Source organism: Suricata suricatta, chromosome 10 (genome assembly GCF_006229205.1).
Source record: "Suricata suricatta isolate VVHF042 chromosome 10, meerkat_22Aug2017_6uvM2_HiC, whole genome shotgun sequence".
NCBI classification, from domain to species: domain Eukaryota; kingdom Metazoa; phylum Chordata; class Mammalia; order Carnivora; family Herpestidae; genus Suricata; species Suricata suricatta.
In genome coordinates this window covers 96,143,098-96,154,710 of record NC_043709.1, presented here as the reverse complement: position 1 = coordinate 96,154,710, position 11,613 = coordinate 96,143,098, and the positions used below count along the sequence as shown (strand labels likewise).

The 11,613-nt window shown below is 41.4% G+C and overlaps 1 protein-coding gene across 1 annotated transcript in view; it reads left to right on the top strand.

Moving 5' to 3' along the window:
* The first annotated feature begins 405 nt into the window (after positions 1-405).
* RIMKLB (ribosomal modification protein rimK like family member B) overlaps positions 406-11,613 on the top strand; it is a 48,254-nt gene continuing 37,046 nt past the window's right edge. Inside the window, exon 1 of the mRNA XM_029954977.1 lies at positions 406-713. The gene's annotated coding sequence lies outside the window, so the exon portion shown is untranslated. The remainder of the gene's footprint in view (positions 714-11,613) is intronic.

Below are 11,613 nucleotides of genomic sequence, written 5' to 3'. Positions count from 1 at the left end.
CTCGCGCTCCCATTTCCCTCCCAGCGCGCGCCCTCCATCGTCCCTCTACCACCCGAGAGGCTGACGATGGCCGCGAGTGGGGACGCGGAGCCTCGAGGGCGGGTCTCGACGCAGGTGTTGGATCCGCTAGGCCGGGCTCGGCCGTCTAGCCCGGCCTCTGCCGCGGGGCCGCCGCGCCTGGAGGGCGGGGCCCGGGCGCGCAAGGGTCCTCTGCACGCGGGGTAGCAGCGCGCGGCTCCTCGGTCTGGGGGAGCGCGGGGCGGTCTCCGCCGGCGTCGCGCGCTGTGTGTGAGCGGGGTCGCGCGCGCGCGCGCGCGCGCACTATAGGCGAGTGAGGGAGTGAGGGAGCGAGGAGCGGCCGGGTGTGAGTGTGTGTGGGGGTGGGGGCGAGTGAGTGAGTGAGTGTGTGTGTATGTGTGTGTGTGTGTGTGTGTGTGTGTGTGTGTGTGTGTGTGTGTGAGTGAGTGAGTGGGGTTGAGGGCCAGTCAGCCCGACCGCGAGGCTGCGAGAAAGTGGGCGAGTGTGCGAGGGTTCCTGGCCTGGCTGTGGAAGCCGCGGCGGCGGCGGAGAAAGGAGGCGGCTCCCGGTATCCCCGGCCCCCCTCCCCCTCCTCTCCTTCTCGGACTTCCAGCCTGCCCCGCAGCCCGCGGTCCGCTTGGAGGCCCCAGCCCGGCTCCGCTGGCCGAGAGTGAGGGAGGAGCCGCTGGAGCCAGGTGAGCTGTGCGGTCGCTTTCCTCCCCGAGCTTAGTGGTGTGAGGCGGAGGCGCGCCCGCCCCCACCCCCCACCCCGCCCCCACCCCCCACCCCGCCCCCCGCTCCCCTCTCCGCTCTCCCCGCTCCCCTCTCCCCTCACCCCGCTCTCCTCCCCTAAGTGGGTGACTGCGGCCCTAGAGACTCGGCGACGGGCTGGGGCTCGGCCGGGGGAGGCGGTCGGGGCTTGTGAAAGCCGGGAGGGTGGGTGGGTGGGGAGGTGGGGTCGCTGCGCCGCCGGGGGCGGTGGGGAGCCTCTGCCGGGTCGGTGTGCTGGGAGGGGGCCGAGGTAGCCGTGTGCGTGTGACGCGAGAGAACTGTCGGGGACAGGCGGCGATCGGGCGTGAGGTGTGCTTTCCCCCTGTTCGTGAGGGAGATGCTTGTTGGAGTCAAACACGCTTCGTGCCAACCTGCCCTCGAGCGGGTGGTGCTCTCTCCTGCCCCCACTTCCATCAGACACATTCCTGTGGGGTGACCGAGGGAGGAGGTTGTGGTGATTGGTCCTGCCCTGAGTACGCTTTAAATTCCATGGTTTCCTCCTTGCTTGTAAAATTTTAGAGAGTGTGACAGTCATTCCTCTTTTTCCTATGACAGGCCTCTGGATCAGAATGGGGTGACAAATAATTGCTTGTCTTCGATTTTTTTTTTCAAGCATGTGACCATTTTGCAAAATATTGCCTCCCCATCCCCTCCCTTTAAAAAACCCCAAGTTTGTTAGGAGATAATAACCTAGATTTGCGTTACTAATGTATCCTTATTTCGGATTGCTGATTTGTAATCCCAGTATTTTATTCCATTTATAGGTGTGAATAGAGAGGGGGCGTTAATTGTATTTTATGAGTGAGGTTTTTATGGTCACTATATGTGTTGAATGTAACTTCGATGTAAATTCTTTTGCATGCTCTTTATTTTCCCATTAATTACATACATTGTCCTCAACATCTTTGGGCAGTTGGATTAAATTCTAAATCTGTATGGAAAGTACATGAGGCAGCCTAATATGGAAGATAGTCCCTTTTTTGTGGGCTCCATGTTTATTGTATTTACCAAAGTTCTTAATTATTAAGTGTAACTGAAAATTTAAATGTATCTATGTAAATTTCTTTATTTTTTTTCACACACCGTTGGGCAGTTTAAAGGTCTTTTTTTTCTTTGTTTTTTATAAAGAATTCACTGTCAGATTTCTATAAGATACTCATTTGGAATAAAACACTCTGGAATTCCAGTCATGGAGATGGGACATTTATTTTAGAATGACAGCCTCTAATTTTGAAAAATAACAGTCATAGTTAAAGTTTTTTTTGAATGGTTGCTGTGTGTTAATTTGGTTAGTATGTCAAAAGGGTGGAGGTCTATTTCGTTTGGAGGTAATCTTTTGTTTACTCCTTTCTATCGTGGCAAGTGCAGTGAATTGCCTTCTTTTCTGTCATAGATTTAGTTGTTTGGCAAGATGGCTGTTGATGTTTTTGTCTTTCTCTCCTTTTTTTTTTTTCTCTCTTGTCTTGTCTTACACCCACCAGGTGCTGGAGTCTGCTTGTTGGGGAGGAGGGTACTCTGATTCTGACAACAGAGGGCTAAGAACATCAAATACAGTCACATAGACTCCTCCACTCAGTGAAGATTCTTTTTTCTGTTCCCTCCTGTCCCCCTGCAGGGGGTAAGGAGTTGAATAACCTTTAGGCTTTGTGCTACCAGCTAAAATTCCACTTAGTTGCTGGTGGATAGCTTTTAATTTTTTTTTCCACTTTCTTAGATTCATTATTGAATATAGTAGCATCTGAGTGACAACAGGAAATTTCCTTTTTTTCCTTTCCTTCTCATTCAGTCCCTTTTCTCTTTCCACAAGATCACTAGCAATGTTTTATAAATCCTCTACTCCTTAGCTGTATTATGAAGAAATACACTAAAGAGAACTTTTTTTTTTAAACATCTGGCCAGCGAATGCCAGCCAGACTTGAGGCATTAGTGTGTTGGGGGCACGGGATGAAACATGGCTTAAAAATAAAAAACTCCCAATTCTTGTTTTCTTCAGTTTGTATCCACCTGGGATTATTGGGGTAAGTCACTAGATTGATTTCTCAAAACTTCTCCCCTCTCTATGAACTGAAAGAACATCAGAACCCTGGAAGGGATTTGGGGAAGGGGACAGAACTGAGCCAGTTGATCCACAGTTTGAGAAGTAGCTCCCTCTTCCTCTAGGGAGCAGGATTAGAGACCTAAACTGAGGGAACATGGGTGGAGGAAGAGCTTCTGTATGTAGGAACAACATGTGAACGTGGAGAAAACCAAACATAAAGTCAGGAAGCCGGAGTTTGCATGTTGCTTACAACTGTTTAGGGGATTTAGTGATAAGGATTTGTGGAGAGTTTATGGCAAGTTGGTTGACAAAGAGTAATCTCTGCAAGTGGGATTAAGTCATAAGCATATGGGAAAAGAGCTTTGAAATTATGTTATTTTAAAGTCTGGGAGTAGATTGTGATAGGAAGAATAAAAATATATTAGTGTTAAGTGTACTGGCATACACAATTGTTTCAAGAGAGGTTGAGTAGGAGAGATTAGGTACAGATATTGGGGAAATTGTCTTTAATTATTTGGGAATTTTCCTTCTTGTCATATTAAGGGTTGTTAAATAATAATATACTACCTCCCAAAATACCTGTACATAATGTATTTTAGGTTTGGGTGCCATATGTGTCTGTGTACATATTTAGGTTTGCAGAAAAGGGCTGACTTTCTGGCTTCATGATCATTCATGCCATCATGTTTTTTCAATGTTTTCTTTTCCAATGTCTTTTTCCTTTCAAAATTGGCTGGGAGGACAAAAGCCACAGAGCTAGCCAGCTTTACTCCCTTAGAGCCTGGTCTGCGTGGAACCCATCTGCGTATTTTTTTTAAAACTCCTTTTCCTGAAATTACAGGTTTTTATCCTTCTGACTTTGTTAACAAAGCTGATTATTTTGGGTTGAGATGTATAGTGGTGATGAAAAGTTAGGCTCGGGTTTTTCTTGTTTTTTTTTTTTTTTTCAAATGTTTATTTTTGAGAGAGAGAGAGAGAGAGAGAGAGAGAGAGAGAGAGAGAACACACAGGGTGGGGGCTGAGAGAGACAGGGGCAGAGGATCTGAAGCTGGCTTTGCGCTCACAGCCAGAAGCGGTGCTCGAACTCACAAACTGTAAGATCATGATCTGAGCCAAAATCAGTTCATTTTTAATGAGAAACTTAAAAGATAAATTATGAATGTTTTACAGCTATATTTAGTTCTTATGGGGTACACATTTGCCTGCTATTAAATATTGAAAATTGCTATGTTTTTTGATCCTGCCTTATGATTCAATATAGCAAACCCCAAATAATCCCTAACCCATAACACTTAAACATTAGCTGTCATACATGAGATTCTATGTTGCTTGCTGGAGATAATAGAGAATAAAATAAGGATTCTGTCTTCATGGAGTTCTCAGTCTAATTTCATTGATCTTTGTTTGTTTGTTTGTTTGTTTTAAATCTGGCAGTCTGTTCTTCCAGCAGTATCTGGAGGGATCTGCTAGATTCTTGTAAAATGTCTACCAATTTATGAATTGGTAAGGGAACAAATTTGTGTAAATATATGCTAATTTAATTTTTACTGCCTTTCTTTCAAAATTGGCAGCATATCACCAAGTTGTAACCAAGAAAAAGTTTATAATTGTTGTATCACTGTACCGTACACCTGAAACTAATACAACACTGTATGTTAACTAACTGGAATTAAAATAATAACAGAAAAATTCCAAACCTGCCCCTTACTTAAATGTTTTTGGTCTAGTCAGCTCCTTATTTTTCATTTCTTTCTCTCTCCCCTCTCCTTCCTGCCCTACCCCCACTCTCAACCTTTTCTGATTACTGGCTCTTGACTTCATGTTCTTAGGAATATACAAATAAGGTCTCCAAAATAGAACATGGATTTGTTCTATTAGATCACACTAGTACTCTCTTACTGCTCTACTCTCCCATATTTGGCAGCATTTTAGACTTTGATAGTTTATCAGAAAACTACATTTTGGAGGTCATGCAGCTTTGTCCAAACAGGAACTTTGAAATCTTTCCTGATTCTTTGTGGTTCTTAATTGTTAGCTTATTCCTTTGACATGTAATTTAGTAAGCCATATCTGTAAAACCTTCAACTTGAATATATTAATAGCTTCCCAACTCATTTTTCAAGTAAATGTCCAGAAAGAAAATTTGGGAAGGAAGGCCCAACATTTAACATGAACTTTTTTTAAAATAAAGATTTTATTTATTTTTAGAGGGAGGGAGAGAAAGAAAGAGGGAAAGATAGCATGAACAGAGAGAGGGGGGGATAGAGGATCCAAACCGGGCTTTACATTGACACCGGCAAGCCTGATGCAGGGCTCAAACTAATGAACTATGAGATCATGACCTGAGCTGAAGTTGACACTCATTCACCTGAGCTACCCAGGTGTCCCAGTGTTTACTTTTGAGAGACAGACCACAACCAGGAGAGGGACAGAGAGACAGAGAATCATCTGACACAGGCTCTAGGCTCTGAGCTGTCAGCGTAGTGTCCAATGTGGGGCTCAAACTCACATAAACTGTGTGAGATCATGACCTTAGCCAAAGTCAGATGCTTAACTGACTGAGCCATCTAGGTGCCCCAAGATTTTATTTATATTTTCAAAGTAATTTCTGTACCCAGTATGGGTCTTGAACTCATAACCCCGAAATCAGGGGTTGAATGCTCTACTGACTGAACCAGCCAGATGCCCCTAAACATGATGAGCTTTGTGTAAGCCTGCGTTGTCTCAGAAAGATTTTGCAAATTTTGTGCCATGTTCCAGAAAGAGATACATTGATTTAACTTTCCTGTATTAAGTGGAATCATTAGAAATTTTATGTGGGTTACTGAGAAAATTTTGTGAGAAAACTTTTTAAAGTTTACCTAACATTTTGAGAGAGAGAATGCGAGTGTGGGAAGGGCAGAAAGAGGGAGAGAAAATCCCATGTAGACTCTGCGCTATCAGCACAGAGCCCGATGCTCTGTCTCACAAACCCTGAGATCATGACCTGAGCCACCCAGGTACCCTTTGAGAAACATTTTTTTAAAAAAAGACTTTAAAGTAATCCTTATACCCAATGTGGTAAAATACAGCATAAAATTACCTTCTTAAACACAGGTTCGTGATATTAAGATTATTCATATTCTCTGCAGCTATCTACCATATTCATTTGTAGAAGTCTATGTATTGCAGAACTGAAACTATATACCCATAAAACGAACTCCTCATCTTCCCCCCCCCCCCGCCTTTGGCAACCACCATTCTACTTTCTGTGAATTCGCTAGATTATATACTGGTGCCTGATGTCCTCCAGGTTTATCCATGTAGCAGCATGTATTGAAATTTAACTCCTTTTTAAGGCATTGTATTTATCCTCTGTATCTTACTTATTTATTCATCTGTCAGTGAACACTGGGGTTGCTTCCACCGTTTAGCTATTTGTAACGCGGCTACGAAGATGTGTGTACACATACCTCTTTGAAGACTCTGCTTTCATTTCTTTTGGTTATATACCTAAAAGTAGAATTACTAGATCATACAGTAATTCTATTTTTAATTTTTTGAGGAACTGCCATACTATTTTTCATAGTAGCTACACCATTTTACATTACAATCAACAATTTTCAAGGCTTTCAATTTCTCCGCATCTTCCCCAACATTTGTTACTTTTTGTTTCTTGATAATAGACCTCTGTGTGTGAGGTAGTTATATGGTTTTGATCTCCATTTTCCTAATGATTAGTGATGTTGAGGATCTTTCCTTGTAACATTTTAATATCAGATCCTCTTTAAAAGCTCTGTGAGGGCTGGGATTATGTCTGTTTTGTTTACCATGATATTTTAGAATGCATAGTAGGCACTGAAATATAAGTTAAATATATTTAATTGAATACTTAGTGTTTTTAGTACTTTACTTCCTTAGGTAAGGTTATATGGTAGTAGGTAGTCCAAGGTTACAGTACTACACAATTGTCAGGCATTCAGGTTCTAACATGTATGTATTTTTTTTCCCTATGGTTGACTTTTCACTCCTGTCCTCATAGTCCAGGTGGTTGTCAGAGCTGAAGTCATAACACTTATATTCCAGGTACGCTGGAGAAGCACCAAGGAATAGTATATCTCTTAAGTATGTGTTCTGAAAGTTTCAGTGCAGTACTTTCACTCAGCTTTACTGAATAACATTTACTTATGATCACATCTAGTTTCTAGAAAGCCTAGGGAATACAGTCTTTTGGTTACATGGTATTGTGCTTAGCTAGATATTGGATATCTTACTATTAAGGAGTCATTAGAAAATGGATATTGGGAAGGAAGTGGCAGTGTGTGCCATGGAGTGTGTGGAATTTAATTCACTCTGGGCTCTACCACTTAACCTCTGTTAGGACATAATCAGCTGCCAAATGAAGACAGTAATGTATCAAAGGGATGGTTTTGAGGATTGAATGAGAAGATAATAAATCACCTAGCATGGTATAATGTGTGTTTTTTTTTAAAAAAAAATACTTATCCAGATTCCTTTCAGTGTCTTTAGTTATGGTAGAAAGAGTAGAAAGAAATAAGAAAACCTGAATTTTAGTCATGGCTCCGTTATAATGATAACTTAATGATAACATAAATTGTCAGGCTGTTTTCTTTAAAATGGGAAGATATATGTCTCTATTCCTCACATAATTATATGCAGATTAAATGAGAATATATGTAGAATGTGTCTCATGAGCTCTAAATGGAGAATATTTTTAACCATATCTGTGTGTATTGTTTTGCCTTTGTCCTGCATATTTATTTGTATGAGAAAAGGAAATTTATAGGCACTTGTATATTTCAAAGCATTGCCTTTTCTTACCTTCATTGGTTTTTGTTTCAGCTCTCATGTTTTACCATTGTTTTTTTTTTTCAGTGTTTTGATAAAGGGACCATATTGAAAATATGAAAATCATAGGAAAATAGGAAATAGGAAAAAATAGGAAAATCATTATCTTCTCCTTTTTTCACCCACAATCACATATGTAGCCTTTAAAAAATGTACCATAGGTAAAAGAGCTATAAAAAGGAGAGAGTGTGACGTTTAGGAACTTAGTTTGCTCTATTTTTGAGGTATATCCTTTTTAATATAAGGAGAGGACTGTGAGGGCTATTGTACATCTCTTCTATCATAGCTAAAGATAACTTTGAATAATATCTAGCCTCTGCTCCTACTTTCAAAGCATTCCAGTCTACCTTAAAATTAATATGGCAAAGAAAATGGCATTTTGTTATAAATTCAGAACTCCTAAACAGTGATCTTATTTTATGTGGCACCATAGATAAAGGATGAGATTTTATAGGAACTACCCAGATTTCAGAAGGACATTTTCCTGGAGATTATTTATTGATGAATGTTAATAATGAGTAATGGGGCAATTGGACTAAGACTATTATTTGGTTGTTTCTGAGACTCTTCTGAAGTTTTCAAATTATCATTCAGTCATTTTCTGTACCTTAATAAGAGCTACAAAAATCACTTCCTACCTCCAAATGGTATGGTTCTTCCTTTTCACCCATCCTTTTTTCCTAAAGGTTTTATTTTGTAAAAGACTTTATTATTTTTTAAATTTTGTTTATTTTGGAGAGACAGTATATGCATTTGAGTGTAGGATAGGCAGAGAGGGAGGGAGAGAATCCCAAGCACGCTCCATGCTCTTAGTACTGAACCCAGTGCAGGGCTCGATCCCATCAACTGTGCAGAATCATAACCTAAATCGAAATCAAGAGTCAGATACTTAACCTACTGAGCCACCCAATTGCCCCTAAACTCTTAACCAAACTAACTCCTTTAAATGGCATGCGAAAAAAAAGGAACCATCTTATTTTACAAGGTACTCTTTTCTGATATTTAAAATAGTGAATATAATCTGAAAAAAAATTTTTAAAGGACTAAGGATTATCATTTTATTTGTGTGCTACTGGTCTCCTGAACTGTGTAAATTGGCCATAACGCTTTAGACTTATCAGCAGTTTTTTTTTTTCTTTTTCCCTGATGTTTATGGAGGGGGGAAACAGATGTGTTGGATGGGCCCTGGCCTCCTGGTCTCTACCTGGCCCACAGGAAGGTTTGGAGGCCTCTCAGACCAGGAGGGCCAGTGTGGGGGTTTCGAAGTGGGAGGGAATGCAAAGATTCTGCCTTTATGGTTGGAGAATCTACCTCATTGTTTCCTGGTTATTGTTAGATGTGAATTCAAGTGGAGGAGCCTGGAAAAGGCAAGCAATCCCAGGTACCTGGTGACCACCACTGGCCCCTCAGCCTGTTGAAAAAGGAGTGGACCATTCAGTGGAGGAGAGGCTGTGCTCTTTTTTTCTCTGTCAATAAACTAGATTTTCGAGATTACTGTAAAATCATACTGGTTAAAAAATTGGATAGCTGTCACTTGAAAATACCAGTACCAGTGGAATAGTAAATGACAAGCTAGAGGTAGTTAAGGTGACTTGCCCTCTTCAAACTGGGGATGTCATGTACTTGGTGTACAGAAAGAATGCGTTGGAACACTGTGTCATACCTCTGTGATTCTTTCCATGAACAGCAAGATATAACACAAGACTCTTTTGAAGCTGATGAAGAAAATATATTCCATATGAACAAAAATACCTTGGTGCAGGGCAAGGTGATAATCCTCAGATCTTGCCATATTGACTGCCACTAGATAGCCTTTGAGGAACACAACCATTGACATTGATGTTGGACCTTTTCAAGATAGTGTCTACCTTTTTCGTAGAGTCTGCCTGCAGGATGAGAACATTCCTCCAGTTCCAAATCTGGGGGTGCACGTATTCCGTGTGAAAGGATGTAGACCAGTTGTGGCAAATGATAAGATCCCTAGGCTTGCTTCCAAATCATGAAGGCAGAGATGGCCATTTTCTGTTAGACCTCGAGGATCAAGAGGATTTGGAGCTCATCAAAAAAAAATGAAAGGAGATGGGGAGGCTAATCTGAACTTTCAGTTGTTGGTATCAGACCAGTGTAGAAACACTCAAAGATTACACAAGGATGTCACAGCTGCAGCCATGAAGCCAGACATGGAGATGCTCATGTGCACCATCTGTCAGGAGTTGCTGCACAACTATGTGAGATTGCAGGCCTGGAGTGCTTTTGCTATCTGATTATAGAGTCATTGAAAACACAATGTTGTCTTACTATTGTGGCCTGGGCACTTTCTATAAGTTGACCTATCAGTATTGGCAGAATAGTCCTGCTTCCCAGTTGCCAGTGGCTGTGACATCTCATCCTGATATCTCTTGGGGCCACAACTGCCGTACTCTTTCAGTACAATTTCACGTGGTGAAATTTAGTCTTATCGCTTTGGAATAATGGAGGTCATTGATAGGGTGTTTCAAAAACTATCCAGTCTTAAGATCATTTTTATAGTGCCTATCTCAAAGAAGACTTGGGATCTTTACATTAGGTACTCTAGTCTGATTTTTCTTTGGTGGAGCTTTTCTCCTGTGACTTCCTAGTGACCACATCTGCCTATGTGTAAGCTGAATTATTACTACATCTAGCCTAAGGCTTGAGAGGACATGTTTTTGACCACAGCTGTGGAACAAGAGCACAGGAGAGGCTGTGGGCATCAAGCATCACCTTTGCTGGTCTTGGCCTGATGCATCACTGTACCCGAGAGCTCTTAACTTTGCTTTTCCTAAACTACAAGTCACAACTATTGTATCTCCCATGTTATTTTATTCTTTCCCTGCTTTTCTGTGACAGATGCCTTTGAGACCCTACCATGTGGGACAGGCGGGTGCGTGTGGCAGGTGTGGCAGGTCATGGTTTGGTGTGTGGGCACATGTGTGTGTGGTGGTGTTTCTGGAAGCTCATGATACTCTAGTTTTGTGTGCATTCAGGCTGAGACCCTTGAGAGTGTATGAATGGTGCATGAGGGGCCATTTCCAGTTGCTGTGATGCTGAAGCCAGTTATATGTATGACTTTTGCTTCCTCTAGTTCTTATCCTTGCCCTTTTTTTCTGTTAGGTTTGCTGTGTCATCTGGGGCAATATTAGGATTTAAAAGGTTTTTTTTTTTTTTTTTGGTAGGCTCCTTGCCCAACATGAGACGTGAACTAACAATCCTGAGATTAAGAGTTATGTGTTCTACTGACTGAACCAGCTTGATGTCCCAGTAATTTTATTTTTGTAAAAAGTGTTTTTTTTTCATCAGGGTGCCTGGGAGGCTCAGTTGGTTGAGCATCCGACTCTTGATTTCAGCTAAGGTCACCATCCCAGGATCATGGGATTGAGCTGCGTCCTGTGTCACATTCTGTCCTGAGCTTGGAGCCTGCTTAAAATTCTCTCCTCCTCTGCCCCTCTCTCTTGCCCACGTTCTCTCTGTAAAATAAAAAAATAAAAATATCAGTTAAGAAGAAAGTCTTATTGTTGAAATCACCAATTAATGTTTCTTAGTAAAATGTGTAACTTTTTGCTTCTTCTCAGAAAAAAAATGTTCTGCTCTTGTTTTCCTCATGATACAAGCATCTTGCCCATGATGCAGACTCTGAGAAGAAGCACTCTATTTGTGGAAAAAGTCCTTTTTTTGTATTCTAGTAAACAATCTGTGTTTAAAAAATTCTATTTAAAGTAAGCATAAAAACATTGAGTAAGACCGTGCTGTCCTCTGGCTGAAATAAATTTTAGTGAATGGACTCCAGCATTTATTTTGGCTGTTTAAGGTTTTTATTTCCATATTCTCAAATTATTTACTTTGATTAAAGTTTACATAAACGACTTCAGTGTTGATACTTATATAATAACATAGGTGTTATATCTCATGTAAAACATTCC